Below are 14,547 nucleotides of genomic sequence, written 5' to 3'. Positions count from 1 at the left end.
TGACCATGAAACCACAAAAACACTAGTACATGCCCTTATCTCCCGCCTCGACTACTGCAACCTCCTACTCTCTGGCCTCCCCACTAGCACTCTGGCACCACTCCAATCCATCCTAAACTCTGCTGCCTGACTAATCCACCTGTCTCCCCATTACTCCCCAGCCTCTCCTCTCTGCAAGGCCCTTCACTGGCTTCCTATTGCCCAGAGGCTACAGTTCAAATCACTAACAATGACATGCAAAGCCATTCATAATCTGACTCCTCCATACATCTGTGACATGGTCTCCCGTTACCTACCTACACGCAACCTTCGATCATCTCATGATCTCCTTCTCTACTCCTCTCTCATCTCTTCTTCCCACAACCGCATCCAAGACTTCTCCCGTGATTCCCCTATACTCTGGAAATCTCTACCCCAACACATCAGGCTCTCACCTACCACGGAAACCTTCAAAAGGAACCTGAAGACCTACCTCTTCCGACAAGCCTACAACCTGCAGTGATCCCCAGTATACTGAACCGCCACATGACCAGCTCTACCCTCACCTAGTGTACCCTCACCCATCCCCTGTAGACTGTGAGCCCTCGCGGGCAGGGTCCTCTCTCCTGTACTTGTGTGTGCCTTGTTTTACTCATGTTTATTGTACTCGTCTATATTTGCCCCGTTCACATGTAAAGTGCCATGGAATAAATGGCGCTATAAAAATGAATAATAATAATAATTATTATTGTAATAATGCTCCTGAGTAGGGGCATACATAGAAATAACAGACGCCCCATAGAAAAAGTCCTATCAAGTCACAGAAGAGCTTATCTCACAACATTTTAAGAAATAGAGAAGACATTTCTTGCAGCACTTAGTTATTTTACCCTACTGAAGCCCCTAAGTGGTCTCACTTACTATGTTACCCCTTTCATGACCTGCTTAGGGTCTTATGCCTCCACAAAATATGATGACCCCAGACAGTATGATTCCCCCTCAAATTGTACACAAAGTATGATGCCGCACAGCACCTCACACAGTAAGATTGTCACCACAGCCTCCCAGACAGTATGGTATCCACCACAGCCCCCAATATACAGTATGAGAGGCACCGGAGACCCCCAAAAAGTATGATGTCCACCACAGGCCTCTATATAAAGTGTGACGTCCATCAACGCCCCCCGTACAGTATGAGGACCTCACAGCCCCCATAAAGTATGATGTCCTCCATAATCATCCCATACAGTATGATGGTCACCACAGCCCCAACATAATATAATGTACCCCATAGACCTCCAGACAGTATAATGTCTACCACGGCCACCCCACACAGTATGATATCCACCACAACCACCCTACACTGTAAGATGGTTCCCTCACAAAGTATGATAGATCCCCCATACACTATGAAGATTCCCTGTAGACCAATACTGTTTGATTGTCCCCCTGCAAAACCCTAAATAGTATGATGATCCTCCAACAGCCCTCTATGTATTATGATGGTACACCTCACAGCTCTTATGTAGTATGATGGTAGCCCCAACAGACCTTATATGGTATGATGGTTCACATAATAGCTCCCTATATAGTATGACGGTCCACCCCACCGTCCCCCATATAGTATGGTGGCCGTCCCAACAGCCCCCTATGTAGTATGATGGTCCCCCCAACAGTACACTATATAGTATGGTGGTCCACCGCACAGCCTCTTATATACTATGAAGTTCCAAAAATAAACAAAAAACCCCTATACTCACCTAATCCAGACACCTCATCTGCAGCATCTGACTCCTCTTCTCTCCATTCTCGCAGTGGATGCTGACAGCATGATGCAGTGAAGTCATTGCACCCCTGACATCCCTTGTTGGCGCTGGCCTCCGGCAGGTCATAGACAGAAGGGACGCTCGCAGTCTCCTGGGGTAGCTGACGGAGCCAGCGACTTTGTGCTCCATCACAACTGTTAACAGTATGGGATTCTTGAGGATGCAGATTCTGATAACCATATAGCAAACAAGGTGGCCCACGACCAAACAGGCCCTTCTGGCATTTGCCAGATGGCCAGTCCGGCTCTGTCTGTGGCCATAAATCAGCTGAAAGGAGCTCAGAAAAAGACAGATGGAAAAAGTGCTACAAACTTTCCTGTTTGAATGACAGAATGAACTCACTGATTCACAGGTAAGGACGTTGGCAATTTTCACTTCTTAGTGCGACCTTCCCCACAAACTGACCAGCACTTCTGTCCATGCAATGAATGCTAGTGGAGAATCATGTGACCAGACCAGTCAACCAGCTTCCTCCAAAATAAAAGCAGTTTTCCTAATATCACCACTCTGTATTTCATGTACCAGTCATCCTTATATCACCACTGTGTATTACATGTATCAGTCAGCCTGACATTGCCACTCTGTATTACATGTACCAGTCATCCTTACATTATAACTCTGTATTACATGTACCAGAAATAATAATTTTATTTATATATCGCCAAGATATTCCGCAGCGCTTTACATTAATGATATTGCCACTGTGTATTACATGTACCAGTCATCCTGATATCACCACTGTGAATTACATGCACCAGTCATCCTTACATTACCACTGTGTATTACAGGTACCAGTCATCCTGATATCACCACTGTGTATTACATGTACCAGTCATCCTTATATCACCACTGTGTGTTACATGCACCAGTCATCCTGATATCACCACTCTGTATTACATGCACCAGTCATCCTGATATCACCACTGTGTATTACATGTACCAGTCATCCTTATATCACCACTGTGTATTACATGTACCAGTCATCCTGATATCACCACTCTGTATTACATGTACCAGTCATCCTGATATCATCACTGTGAATTACATGCACCAGTCATCCTTACATTACCACTGTGAATTACATGTACCAGTCATCCTTACATTACCACTCTGTATTACATGTACCAGTCATCCTGATATCACCACTCTGTATTACATGCACCAGTCATCCTTATATCACCACTTAGTATTACATGCACCAGTCATCCTTACATTGCCACTGTGTATTACATGCACCAGTCATCCTTACATTACCACTCTGTATTACATGTACCAGTCATCCTTACATTATCACTCTGTATTCCATGTACCAGTCATCCTTATATCACCACTCTGTATTACATGTACCAGTTATCCTTACATTACCACTCTGTATTACATGTACCAGTCATCCTTACATTACCACTCTGTATTCCATGTACCAGTGATCCTTACATTACCACTGTGAATTACATGTACCAGTCATCCTGATATCACCACTCTGTATTCCATGTACCAGTCATCCTTACATTACCACTGTGTATTACATGCACCAGTCATCCTGATATCACCACTGTGTTTTACATGTACCAGTCATCCTTATATCACCACTGTGTATTACACGTACCAGTCATTCTGATATCACCACTGTGTATTACAGGTACCAGTCATCCTGATATCACCACTGTGTATTACAGGTACCAGTCATCCTGATATCACCACTGTGTATTACATGTACCAGTCATCCTGATATCACCACTCTGTATTACACGTACCAGTCATCCTTATATCACCACTGTGTATTACACGCACCAGTCATCCTGATATCACCACTGTGTATTACATGTACCAGTCATCCTGATATCACCACTCTGTATTACACGTACCAGTCATCCTTATATCACCACTGTGTATTACACGCACCAGTCATCCTGATATCACCACTGTGTATTACACGTACCAGTCATCCTGATATCACCACTCTGTATTACACGTACCAGTCATCCTTCTATCACCACTGTGTATTACACGCACCAGTCATCCTGATATCACCACTGTGTATTACACGCACCAGTCATCCTGATATCACCACTGTGTATTACACGTACCAGTCATCCTGATATCACCACTGTGTATTACACGTACCAGTCATCCTGATATCACCACTGTGTATTACACGTACCAGTCATCCTGATATCACCACTGTGTATTACACGTACCAGTCATCCTGATATCACCACTGTGTATTACACGTACCAGTCATCCTGATATCACCACTGTGTATTACACGTACCAGTCATCCTGATATCACCACTGTGTATTACACGTACCAGTCATCCTGATATCACCACTCTGTATTACACGTACCAGTCATCCTTATATCACCACTGTGTATTACACGCACCACTCATCCTGATATCACCACTGTGTATTACATGTACAAGTCATCCTGATATCACCACTTTGTATTACACGTACCAGTCATCCTTATATCACCACTGTGTATTACACGCACCAGTCATCCTAATATCACCACTCTGTATTACACGTACCAGTCATCCTGATATCACCACTCTGTATTACATGTACCAGTCATCCTGATATCACCACTGTGTGTTACATGTACAAGTCATCCTGATATCACCACTCTGTATTACACGTACCAGTCATCCTTACATTACCACTCTGTATTACATGCACCAGTCATCTTTACATCAATACTGTGTATTACATGTACCAGTCATCCTGATATCACCACTCTGTATTACACGTACCAGTCATCCTTATATCACCACTGTGTATTACATGTACCAGTCATCCTGACATTGCCACTCTGTATTACATGCACCAGTCATCTTTACATCAATACTGTGTATTACATGTACCAGTCATCCTGATATCACCACTGTGTACTACATGTACCAGTCATCCTGATATCACCACTCTGTATTACATGTACCAGTCATCCTGATATCACCACTCTGTATTACACGTACCAGTCATCCTGATATCACCACTCTGTATTACATGCACCAGTCATCTTTACATCAATACTGTGTATTACATGTACCAGTCATCCTGATATCACCACTGTGTACTACATGTACCAGTCATCCTGATATCACCACTCTGTATTACATGCACCAGTCATCCTGATATCACCACTGTGTATTACATGCACCAGTCATCCTGATATCATCACTGTGTATTACATGTACAAGTCATCCTGATATCATCACTGTGTATTACATGTACCAGTCATCCTGATATCACCACTGTGTACTACATGTACCAGTCATCCTGATATCACCACTCTGTATTACATGCACCAGTCATCCTGATATCACCACTGTGTATTACATGCACCAGTCATCCTGATATCATCACTGTGTATTACATGTACAAGTCATCCTGATATCATCACTGTGTATTACATGTACCAGTCATCCTGATATCATCACTGTGTATTACATGTACCAGTCTTCCTTACATCAGCACTGTGTATTACATGTACCAGTCATCCTGATATCACCACTGTGTATTACATGTACCAGTCATCCTGATATCACCACTCTGTATTACACGTACCAGTCATCCTTATATCACCACTGTGTATTACACGCACCAGTCATCCTGATATCACCACTGTGTATTACACGTACCAGTCATCCTGATATCACCACTGTGTATTACAGGTACCAGTCATCCTGATATCACCACTGTGTATTACAGGTACCAGTCATCCTGATATCACCACTGTGTATTACATGTACCAGTCATCCTGATATCACCACTCTGTATTACACGTACCAGTCATCCTTATATCACCACTGTGTATTACACGCACCAGTCATCCTGATATCACCACTGTGTATTACATGTACAAGTCATCCTGATATCATCACTGTGTATTACATGTACCAGTCATCCTGATATCACCACTGTGTACTACATGTACCAGTCATCCTGATATCACCACTCTGTATTACACGTACCAGTCATCCTTATATCACCACTGTGTATTACACGCACCAGTCATCCTGATATCACCACTGTGTATTACACGTACCAGTCATCCTGATATCACCACTCTGTATTACACGTACCAGTCATCCTTATATCACCACTGTGTATTACACGCACCAGTCATCCTGATATCACCACTGTGTATTACACGTACCAGTCATCCTGATATCACCACTCTGTATTACACGTACCAGTCATCCTTCTATCACCACTGTGTATTACACGCACCAGTCATCCTGATATCACCACTGTGTATTACACGCACCAGTCATCCTGATATCACCACTGTGTATTACACGTACCAGTCATCCTGATATCACCACTGTGTATTACACGTACCAGTCATCCTGATATCACCACTGTGTATTACACGTACCAGTCATCCTGATATCACCACTGTGTATTACACGTACCAGTCATCCTGATATCACCACTGTGTATTACACGTACCAGTCATCCTGATATCACCACTGTGTATTACACGTACCAGTCATCCTGATATCACCACTGTGTATTACACGTACCAGTCATCCTGATATCACCACTGTGTATTACACGTACCAGTCATCCTGATATCACCACTCTGTATTACACGTACCAGTCATCCTTATATCACCACTGTGTATTACACGCACCACTCATCCTGATATCACCACTGTGTATTACATGTACAAGTCATCCTGATATCACCACTTTGTATTACACGTACCAGTCATCCTTATATCACCACTGTGTATTACACGCACCAGTCATCCTAATATCACCACTCTGTATTACACGTACCAGTCATCCTGATATCACCACTCTGTATTACATGTACCAGTCATCCTGATATCACCACTGTGTGTTACATGTACAAGTCATCCTGATATCACCACTCTGTATTACACGTACCAGTCATCCTTACATTACCACTCTGTATTACATGCACCAGTCATCTTTACATCAATACTGTGTATTACATGTACCAGTCATCCTGATATCACCACTCTGTATTACACGTACCAGTCATCCTTATATCACCACTGTGTATTACATGTACCAGTCATCCTGACATTGCCACTCTGTATTACATGCACCAGTCATCTTTACATCAATACTGTGTATTACATGTACCAGTCATCCTGATATCACCACTGTGTACTACATGTACCAGTCATCCTGATATCACCACTCTGTATTACATGTACCAGTCATCCTGATATCACCACTCTGTATTACACGTACCAGTCATCCTGATATCACCACTCTGTATTACATGCACCAGTCATCTTTACATCAATACTGTGTATTACATGTACCAGTCATCCTGATATCACCACTGTGTACTACATGTACCAGTCATCCTGATATCACCACTCTGTATTACATGCACCAGTCATCCTGATATCACCACTGTGTATTACATGCACCAGTCATCCTGATATCATCACTGTGTATTACATGTACAAGTCATCCTGATATCATCACTGTGTATTACATGTACCAGTCATCCTGATATCACCACTCTGTATTACATGCACCAGTCATCCTGATATCATCACTGTGTATTACATGTACAAGTCATCCTGATATCATCACTGTGTATTACATGTACCAGTCATCCTGATATCATCACTGTGTATTACATGTACCAGTCATCCTTACATCAGCACTGTGTATTACATGTACCAGTCATCCTGATATCACCACTGTGTATTACATGCAGGGCTGCCACTAGAAATTTCGGGTCCCCATGCTGGCAAAATTTTGGGGGCCCCCTTGAGACAGGCTCCACCCCAGCCCCGCCTCCACCCCTCGAACTGTCTACAGTCCCACAGCTCTCTCTTGGAAAAACTCCACTTCTCACCTATCGCACATTAACAGTTCCCATCACCAGATCATACATATAGTCGGCAGCTTTTGTTTTGGCCAAAAGATTTTTTTAAGCCGCCACCATAACACGGTAGACACTTTTGTCCGGGCCCTACTCTACTGTAACCTATTAAATATTTGTTAAAATATGCAATACAATTTAGGTATATTTTTATTTATTTTTAAATTTTAAAATGACCAATAATATCACATACAAGGAACAAATACCACCGCACTATGTCCAGACCACATATTACCACCAGTGACCAAATAATATCATATACAAAGAACAAATACCACAACACCATGACCAGACCACATATTACCACAACAAAGTGACCAAATAGCACATACAAGGGACAAATACCGCAACACCATGTCCAGACCACATATTACCAACACAAAGTGACTGAATACTACAATACTGATCTAAAATACTGTCCTCACATCCCCATTGACTACAGAAGGGCCCGGATCCGAGTACCCTGACGTGGGGGCGCTCCATTAAGATTAAATCATTCAGCTGCTGCAAGGAAAACTAAATCTCTGAGCGCTTACAAATACTCAAGAGGACCCCTGAGCATGCTCGGGAAATATCGAATACCGAGTATATTCGCTCATCACTAGTCTTGATATAAAAATATGGTATCTATGATTATCTATACCAGTCATCATCCCTTGTGCACATGTAACCGTCACAACATCCCTCTGTATTACTTTCTATATCCGGCATCTTTAGATCACCCCCTCTCTATCCCACGGATAATATATTTCAGTCTCTACTCGATCAGTTATTTCATTTTATAGTTTCCGTGCTAAACAGAAGCGAGGGCTCGAGCTCTAGCTCTGACCCTTTCCCACCCCCACACACAATGGGAGGCGCCCTGCTGTAGGACACAGGTACGGACCAGGGAGGCTCCATTCACCTGTCTGGGGGTGGTTCCCAGCATTTAACAGCCCGAGCTAATCCTGTGGCATTCCCTGTATGCGCAGTCACAGTGCACTGTCTGCAGACTCAGGAAGGTGTCTGATGCCGGGCTGGGAGCTGCACAGGACGCTGTGAGACCGGTAAAAGTCGCTCCTGAGGTGGAGGGCGCTGTGTGTCCTGTGAGCGATCTACGCCGTGTGATTTCTTTGTCTTTCCTTCCTGCTTGTACTTGTGTGTACTGTGGTCACGTCCTATACACGCTGCGGGGAGACGTACACGGAGGCAATGCGTGTGGTACAAGCTGCGGGGAGACGTACACGGAGGCCATGTGTGTGGTACACGCTGCGGGGAGACGTACACGGAGGCCATGTGTGTGGTACACGCTCGGGGAGACGTATACAGAGGCCGTGTGTGTGGTACACGCTGCGGGGAGACGTACACGGAGGCCATGTGTGTGGTACACGCTGCGGGGAGACGTACACGGAGGCCATGTGTGTGACTGGTACACGCTGCGGGGAGACGTACACGGAGGCCATGTGTGTGACTGGTACACGCTGCGGGGAGACGTACACGGAGGCCATGTGTGGTACACGCTGCGGGGAGACGTACACGGAGGCCATGTGTGTGGTACACGCTGCGGGGAGACGTACACGGAGGCCATGTGTGTGGTACACGCTGCGGGGAGACGTACACGGAGGCCATGTGTGTGGTACACGCTGCGGGGAGACGTATACGGAGGCCGTGTGTGTGTGTGTGTTACATGCTGCGGGGAGGCGTACACGGAGGCCATGTGTGTGACTGGTACACGCTGCGGGGAGACGTATACGGAGGCCGTGTGTGTGTGTTACATGCTGCGGGGAGGCGTACACGGAGGCCATGTGTCTTGCGGGGAGACGTACACGGAGGCCATGTGTGTGTTAGGCCGGTTTCACACGTCAGTGGCTCCGGTACGTGTGGTGACAGTTTCCTCACGTACCGGAGACACTGACTCACGTAGACACATTAAAATAAATGTGTCTCTGCACATGTCAGCGTGTTTTCATGGACTGTGTGTCCGTTTGCAGGGATCACACCACCCATTAAAGTCAATGGGTTCGTGTAAACACGTACCACACACGGATGCTGTCCGTGTGCGTTTTTCCTGTCATAGGGTTAAAATTGTAAAAATTGTTGCAATACACAGACCCTAAAAACATACTCACGGGCATCACACGGATCCCACACGGATGGCCTACGTGAGCGCACGGACACGGATAACTCCGGTACCGGAATAATCTGGACGTGTGAGACTGGCTTAACACGCTGTGGGGGCACGTACACGGAGGCCATGTGTGTGTGTGATGCACGCTGTGGGGGCACGTACACGGAGGCCATGTGTGTGGTACACGCTGTGGGGGCACGTACACGGAGGCCATGTGTGTGTGTGGTACACGCTGTGGGGACACGTACACGGAGGCCATGTGTGTGGTACACGCTGTGGGGGCACGTACACGGAGGCCATGTGTGTGGTACACGCTGTGGGGGCACGTACACGGAGGCCATGTGTGTGGTACACGCTGTGGGGGCACGTACACGGAGGCCATGTGTCTGCAGGGTTGTATAGGGGCTGTAGAGAATTGTCTCAGGTGTGTAGTGTGACTGGGCCCATGCTATGTCCTGTGCACACTGTGTTGGGTGCCCATGTGGCATCTGTGCGCCATGTTGGTATACAGTTAATGGCCTGCACAGTTTCTTCTGACTGGGCTTTAGCGCACACTTTTCTCCCACAAATGCCATGTTACAGGCGGGTTTATTTTGTATGGTATCTTATTTTTTCCTATAGAGGAGCTGGTGGACAAAAATGCCATACGTAGCACAAGTCGCCATAGTGAGCGCAGCGTGTGACAACAGCGTACACCCCCATACACATTACATAAAATTTCAGCTCAAACAGCTGATTTGGGTGGGCTTGGCGTACCGTGTAATAGTATAGGGGTCTCCTGGCTGTACCCTGACATAGTTGAGGGACATAAGGTTCGGGCAGTTGGACTGCCATGGCCTGAGCCTGTTCTGTGTGAAGGTATGCCTGAGCTATGTAAGGCCCCTTCACATGGCCGGATAAAACCGGTAGCTGAAAAAAACGTACGGGTGTCATCTGTGTTTTTCTGGTATGGATGAAGAAAGATTGAACTTACAGAGCTTCTCCTATACTTTGCCTTGTCAAACACGTACAGCACATGTATGGTACCATGATGCCAGCCGTGCACTGTATGTGTCTTTCACAGACTCAGACTTGTATTGGCCCCCGCCATCCGGGCTGCTGGGAAAAAAAAATGGACCATGAGATTGACACAGATGCACGGTCCATGTAAAAATGCAGACGCATGCCTAAGCAGCATGGGTATAAGGCTATGTGCACACAATGCGGATTTGCTGCGGATCCGCAGCGGATTTTTCCGCGCAGAAACTCTGCAGATCCGCACTGTGATTTACAGTACAAAGTTGTGCAGATGGTGTGGACAAATCAGTGCGAATTGCTGCGGATTTAAAAAGTGCATGTCACTTCTTTTGTGGGGATCTGCAGCGTTTCTGCACCCCTCCATGATAGAAATCCGCAGTGGCAAAAACTGCAGAAAATCCGCATAAAAACCGCGGCAAATCCACAGCTGCGGATTCTGCCAGGAGATGCAAATTTTGTGCAGAAAACTCTGCACCACATTTCCTACGTGTGCACATAGCCTAAATAGGTATGTGTGAGATTCATGAACAAAACAGATGCCACACATGCTGCAAACACGGACGTGATGAGGGCCTAATGCATATGGCCAGCGCAAGGCTGGAGTCGCACTTGCAGATTCTGAGCCAAGAGTGAAAAATGGCGTATCATATGTGTATGCGGGAGAGTATAAAGTGCCAAATTTATACACATTGTCCGTGATTCATCAAGACCAGCTGATGCATTTTTGTTTTCCCCAGCATTTTTAATATAAATTAAAAACCGCTTTTTTATTTGATCTTTTAAATAGACTGCAAGAACAAATTGAAGACTTATTAAAGATATAGATCACTTTCACAAAGAACAGAATTACCACTTATCCCATGGTCATCGGTCTAGACCAGACCTGAGCTAAGCCTGGTCCGTGAGTCGCATGTGGCTCTTTGTATGTTCCTGTCTGGCTCCCGGACCATACGGCTGCCCTCTGCCCGATGTCTCAATATTATTTGTAACTGTATCCGCGGGATGCAGGTAACAGTGAATACAATGAGGAATCCATCAATGCCCTGTTCTACCATTGAGTCTGTGTGTCTGAGAGCTAGGATGTCCCTGCATTGTGCCAGCTGTACAGAGCCCAGTATACTGCTCAGACAGACGCAAAGCATTGGGAAAAGTAGGTTAGGTGAGGGTTTTGTTTTTAACTTTCAGTACTAGTAAGAAACTGTGGCGGCATGCTACTGCTTGGGATATTGTTGTGGGAGCTGTTCATCAAGGTACAAGAGCTGATTAAAAGGAGCATTATGACTTATGAAAAGCAGTAAATTATATGGTTTTAACTGCTACAGGAAAGAATAGAGGTTACAATAAGCCCTATGATAACATGTACTGGCAGTTACAGATGGCAACATGCTTAATTCTACTAATTTATGAATGTTAAGCGATGACTATATAAAACAATAATGACAGAACCAAATTAAGTTTGGTTTGTCGGCCTACAACAGTCACGGTCCATCGTGTGGCATCTTGAGAAAATTGCCAACCCCTGCTATAGAACATCATTAGTATGGTACTATTGTACATTTCTATTCCATAGAAAAACTCTATAAATACATAAACTAACTGAAACAATCCCTTTCTTAAACTTCTGTCTCTTTTGCATTATGGCATCCCATACCTATAGAGCAGCATTTATTTATCCAACTTATAAGAAAAGCTCCATGAATCTGACCAATTTAATCCCTTCCCGACCTGTGACAGCGTATGCGTCATGAAAGTCGGTGCCAATCCGTCCTGTGACACATATGCTGCGTCACCGAATGATCGTGTTCCTGCAGGTCGGGTGAAAGGGTTCATTGTAATTTCACCCGCCCTGCAGGTACAGGAGGAGTTGTGCTTGAACCCAGGGAGGGAGGCTTCACCTCCCCACCCCCCGTGGTTACGATTGCTGTGATTGGCTGTTGAAAGTAACTGTTTCACTTTCAATCAGAGCAATTGTAATATTTCACCAATGAAAATTGGTGAAATATTACAATCCAGCCATGGCCGATGCTGCAATATCATCGGCCATAGCTGGAGACCGCAATCTGCCACCGATCTCCTCCTCTGCTGTCCTCCGCTCCCCCCGCTGTCAGATCTCACCCCCTCTTACCTACCGAGCTCCGTTGTCCGTCCGTCATCTCCATGGGCGCCGCCATCTTCCAAAATGGCGGGCGCAGGCTCAGTGCACCCGCCGAATCGTCCTACCGGCCGATTCATTCCAGGTACATTGTGATCACTGTGATAGGTTCTATCACAGTGATAAAAAAAAAAAAAAGTAAATACCCCCCCCCCCCTTATCACCCCCATAGGTAGGGAAAATAATGAAGTAAAGAAAATATATTTTATCTTTCCACTAGGGTTAGGGTTGCAATTAGGGTTAGAATTAAACTATGTGCACACGGTGTGGATTTGGCTGCGGATCTGCAGCGGATTCGTAGCAGTTTTCCATCACGTTTACAGTACCATGTAAACCTATGGAAAACCAAATCCGAGGTGCCCGTGGTGCGGAAAATACCGCGCGGAAACACTGCGTTGTATTTTTCACAACATGTCAAATTTTTTTTGTGCGGATTCCGCAGCGTTTTACATCTGTTCCTCACTAGGAATTCGCAGGTGAAATCTGCACAAAAAACACTGGAAATCCGCGGTACATCCACAGGTAAAACTCAGTGCGTTTTACCTGCGGACTTTTAAAAAAACGGTGCGGAAAAATCCTCACACGAATCCGCAAAGTGGCCACATAGCCTTAGGGTTGGGCTATGTGCACACGTTATTTCCTGAGAAAAACCTGAAATTTTCTGCAAGAAATCTGCATGCGTTTTTGGTGCGTTTTTTTTTCCCAGACATTTACCAATGCATTTTATAGTGGTAAATCCGCAAAAAAAACAGCAAAACTAATGAACATGCTCTGTTTTTTACCACAATGCGGTTTTTTTTCGCGGAAAAAAATGCATCATGTGCACAAAAATTGCGGAATTCATTCTAAATGATGGGATGCATAATGTATGCTCTTTTTTTGCATTTTTATAGCGAAAAAAATGCGAAAAATCAGCAACTTGTGCACACAGCCTCAAGGTTAGGGTGGGTAAGGCTGGGTTCACATTGCGTAAAACAGCAGCCCGTTCACCACATACGTGAATGGGCTGCTGACGCAAGTGCCAACATTCTCCATCACGCTAGCGCAGATAGAGCATCTGCTAGCTCTATCTGCGCTAGCAGTGACGGACCCGGAAACACTGCAGCCCGTGTCTCAGGGTCCATCACTCAATGGCCGGCGTCACACTAGCGGGTTTTACGGACGTATGAGCGCATAAAATACGTCCGTAAAACTCGCCTAACAAACGTCCCAATTATTCTCTATGCCCCTGCTCCTATCTGCCGTATTTTACTGATCAGTATTATACGGCTTTCTACGGCCGTAGAAAATCGCAGCATGCTGCGTTTGTCACCGTATTGCGCAAAAAAAACACCAATGAAAGTCCCAAAAATACGGATTACACACGGACCAGCAGTGTGACTTGCGAGAAATACGCAGCGGTGTTAGGCCATGTTCACACGATCCTTTTTTTCATGCGGAATTGCCGTGATTTTCCCGCTGCGGGTCCGCAGCTGTTTTCCATGCAGGGTACATTACATTGTACCCTATGGAAAACAGGAACTGCTGTGCCCACAATGCGGAAAATAAAAAAAAAAAAGCCGCGCTGAATAGCTGCGGGAAAAAA

At 45.3% G+C, this 14,547-nt stretch overlaps 1 protein-coding gene across 1 annotated transcript in view; it reads left to right on the top strand.

The window, feature by feature from the left end:
- The first annotated feature begins 8,600 nt into the window (after positions 1–8,600).
- The window catches only part of LOC138656751 (uncharacterized), a 40,218-nt gene continuing 34,271 nt past the window's right edge, over positions 8,601–14,547 (top strand). The window contains exon 1 of the mRNA XM_069743970.1: positions 8,601–8,732. The gene's annotated coding sequence lies outside the window, so the exon portion shown is untranslated. The remainder of the gene's footprint in view (positions 8,733–14,547) is intronic.

Source organism: Ranitomeya imitator, chromosome 1 (genome assembly GCF_032444005.1).
Source record: "Ranitomeya imitator isolate aRanImi1 chromosome 1, aRanImi1.pri, whole genome shotgun sequence".
NCBI lineage: Eukaryota > Metazoa > Chordata > Amphibia > Anura > Dendrobatidae > Ranitomeya > Ranitomeya imitator.
The sequence above is the reverse complement of the archived record's forward strand: the minus strand, read 5'-3'. Positions and strand labels throughout refer to the sequence as shown.